Source organism: Bidens hawaiensis, unplaced genomic scaffold (genome assembly GCF_021521415.1).
Source record: "Bidens hawaiensis isolate Kalapana, Puna unplaced genomic scaffold, B.hawaiensis_p1.1 tig00013678_1, whole genome shotgun sequence".
Classification (NCBI taxonomy): Eukaryota; Viridiplantae; Streptophyta; class Magnoliopsida; order Asterales; family Asteraceae; genus Bidens; species Bidens hawaiensis.
In genome coordinates this window covers 36,795-41,142 of record NW_027492162.1, presented here as the reverse complement: position 1 = coordinate 41,142, position 4,348 = coordinate 36,795, and positions in this window count along the sequence as shown.

Here is a 4,348-nt window from a genome sequence, read left to right as displayed (position 1 = left end):
ATAACGATTTTAAAGTAGGTTTTATATATATATATATATAGATATATATAAGATAATGATGTTAATAATAATAACAATTATAGTATAATTATTCTAATAATACTAATATAGTATAACAATATATATATATATATATATATAGATATATAGTATAATTATTCTAATAATACTAATATAGTATAATAATTATAACAATAATTATTATTAATAATACAATTATTAATAGTTATAGAATAAAAATCTTTGTATTAATTATAATGTTGTTGATAGAAATTATAATAATAATAATAATAAATAAATAAATAATATTGATAGTAATAACGATACCATACTCGATGTCGGTTCGATTTTTAAACGAGTTCACAAAAAAAACTATAATAATATTGTTGCTAGTAATTTATGATAAAGTATGATTTTAATAGATAATAATAATATGATCCTTAATAATATTAATAACAACTTTAATATTTATAAAAATGATGATAATAACAATATTTGTAATAATAATAATAAAATCTAGATAATAAATATAATGTTAATATTAACTTAAATAACTTGATAACAACAACAAACCAAAGTTGGTCACATAAGGAAATCGAACCCGTGACCCCGAATTTAAACACACGCACCAACTAACCGCTCTAAACGACCATCTAGTTAGAATTTAGGAAGCATTAGTCTTAACCCTTACACGTAGCATCATCATTTCCAAAACAAATTAAAACCCAGATCCGATTAGTTCGATTAATTACCAGTTAATCTGAAAGTCATAAACAAGTTCAATGTAAGGCCCCGTTACCGGTAGCCCTACTTTGGTGTTGGATTTACTCATAAACACAGTTCTAAATATCAGAGTTAATTAAAACTTTCGCGGAATAATATAAAACATCAACCATTCATTACAATTATCCATAATTTGTCTTTTAAAACATAACATAAATTATAACATTCGAAACATCATGACCATCTTCAGATGCCAGCCTCTTCAAACCTGCCATGTGTTCATCTCAAACCAGCTGTCTCAATCTGTTAACATGCGTGCATACTAAAAGTCAGCTACGCTGAGTGAGTTCTAGTTAATCACACATTATACCATACAGACACTTACCTTCGATTATGCATCCGAAAACACATAATCGTTACTTTACTAATTTACTTTCATTACATAGGTTCATACATACGTTCATACTTTATTACTTTCATACTAAATAAATTACTGTCCTTTTCTATCTCGGATATTATTAGGGTCCGATCCCTTCCTTTTCTATCTCAGATATTATTAGGGTCTGATCCCTCTTTCCTTTGTCTATCTCAGATATTATTAGGGTCTGATCCCTTTCTTGTCTATCTAAGATATTATTAGGGTCTGGTCCCTTTTTACTTCTCTATCTCAGATATTATTAGGGTCTGATCCCTTTCTTCTCTATCTCAGATATTATTAGGGTCTGATCCCTCTTTCTTCATCTTCGTACATACTGTCTATACATGCCCATAACATACATACTTTCTTTAATCATTCATACATATTCATATGTTGTACATATATCTATCATACACATCCATCTATCATAAACATACCTCCCTTGTTAGCACGTGCAATATCCGAAGATCGTTTACGTACTGACAAGCTTTCATTCACATTTAAGATACACATACATAACATATAAATCGTACATGGCATACACTTACCATTTAAGGTAAGTGTATTATCTATTACATCGAGTATGCACACAGCGCCGAAAACGTAACAAGGAAATGGGGCTAGAAACTCACCTGAATGCGGTTACGTTCGCCGTTTATAGTTATTCCCTTCTTGAGTTGTGCACGACTAACTGTATAACAATTACACGTATCAATTATCTATCACTACCCACATCGCGTGTCTAGTCTAATTATAACCCTCAACGGACGGGGGTCCGTGGTCAGCGCCCCTGGCAGCGGGGTCTAGGGGCGGCAGCCCCTAGCAGGGTCCAAGGGGCAGAGCCCCTGGCTGGGGTCGAGCTGCCAGGTCAGCTTGGAAAAATTTTATTTCTATTAACTGTCGTAACACATTTTCCATTAGGATTTTAAATCATTATTTAATTCGCTAACTCAAAAGTTCAAGTGCTTAATTGTAATTAATTCATTCTTTTTCTAAGTCCAGGGACTGTTCTGTCATTTTGTTAAACTTGTAGTTCGTTACTCAGTTCTTAACGAATTAACTATCATAACAAACTGGTCCTTGTAACGAATTGGACCTCATTCCTTTGGTCTGGCTAGCGAATTGAAATTCATAGTGAACTGAACCCTTATAACGAACTGAACCTAAACGAAATGGGGTTCATTTGCCAGTTCCCCCTTAACGAACTACTTAACGAATTGGCATACGAATTGCTTAACGAGTTAGTTAGCGAATGAAGCTAGCTCGTTAGTCTTCCATAGCGAATTGGCTTAACGAATCATGGTAGTTCGTTAAGCTTCCGTAACGAATTAGGGTTAGGGTTTGTCAAAGAATGTCAGGAACATTCCCTGACATCCTTAAATACATGCGCCGCCTTTTCGGCGCCGCCGTGCCGGAAAACCAGGCGGTGGCCGGAAAAACGCGGGTTACCCCATTTTACACCGTTTTTCATCGTTTTTCGTCCCGTTCGATCCGGATCTGAGCTAGGGTGATCCCTAAGCTCATCTTAGGTTCGGTTTATACCCGATAATACCCGGATCTCTTAACTTAACGGTTTAACGGTGTCGGCTCGTCGTTTCGTGACTAAATCTAACGGGTTTAAGTTTATAAACATCAAACTATTATTACCTCGGGTCGGTGCTCGGTTTCCTTCTTGGTTTCGGCTTAGAGAAAGGAAGAACTAGAGAGAAAGCTTAAGCGTGTGTTTTTGGTGGTGTATGGAATATGTGTGAAATGAGGGATTTAATGGTGATTATGGTTTATATATTTAGGGATCATGGGCTTAAGCCCATGGTCTTTCCTTCTTTCTTTATAACCCAAGTCCATAACCCATATCCATTTAACCCAACACTAGCCCAACTCATATTCTATTTATCTAACCCGATAACGACCCACTATAAAATAGACGAAGTTTATTTTATTATTATAACCGAAAGTAGGATGTTACAAGTCTTCCCTCCTTAAAGAGGTTTCGTCCCCGAAACCTAACTATTACATAAACAAATTTGGGTAAAACGTGCGCATCTCATCCTCAGCTTCCCAAGTAGCATCTAAACCCTTGCGATGCTTCCATATCACTTTCACTAAAGGTATAACCTTGTGACAAAGTTGCTTCTCCTTGCGGTCAACTATCTCTATCGGTTGCTCAATGTAGTTCAACTGTTCATCAACCTCGATGTCCATCAATGGCACGTGAGACGTGTCATCAGCTAGACATTTTCTCAGATGAGAAACATGGAAGGTTGAATGAATTCCTTCTAACTCTTCTTGCAAATCCAACTTATAAGCCACTTCACCTACACAATCTATAATCTTAAACGGTCCAATGTACCTCGGACTCAACTTCCCCCGCTTCCTAAAACGGATAATTCCTTTCCAAGGCGAGACCTTGAGCATCACATTGTCACCAACGTTAAACTCAATCGGTCGTCGTCGCTTATCAGCATACGACTTCTATCTGTCTTGAGCAGCTTTCATTCTTGCCTTGATCTGATCGAACTTCGAAGAGGTTTCTTGCACAACTTCTAGGCTTCTCATCTCTTTCTGGCCAATCTCTCCCCAACACACCGGGGTCCTACATCATCTACCGTAGAGCATCTCAAACGGTGGCATACCGATACTTGAATGGTAGTTGTTGTTATAGGAGAACTCTGCTAGATGCAGATGATCATCCCAACTTCCTCCGAAGTCTAAAACACAAGCACGTAGCATATACTCAAGGGTTTGGATCGTCCTTTCAGACTGCCCATCGGTTTGAGGATGATACGCCGTACTGATGTTCAATCTCGTTCCCATAGCTTCATGGAACTTCTTCCAAAACCTCGAAGTAAATCGGGTATCTCTATCGGACACGATCGATAACGGCACGCCATGCTTGGCCACAACCTCTTTTATGAACAAATTTGCTAACGTTTCTGACGAGATGGCCTCTCGTATGGGCAGAAAGTGAGCACTTTTGGTCAAACGGTCCACTATCACCCAGATGGTATCATGATGCTTAGCTGTACGAGGTAGCTTAGTTATGAAATCCATGGTGATGTGTTCCCATTTCCATTCTGGTATCTCTAGAGGCTGCATCTTTCCATAAGGTTTCTGGTGCTCTGCCTTGACTTGCAAGCAAGTTAGGCACTTACTGACATAATCTACTACATCATTCTTCATGCCTGGCCACCAGTAATCTCTTTTCAA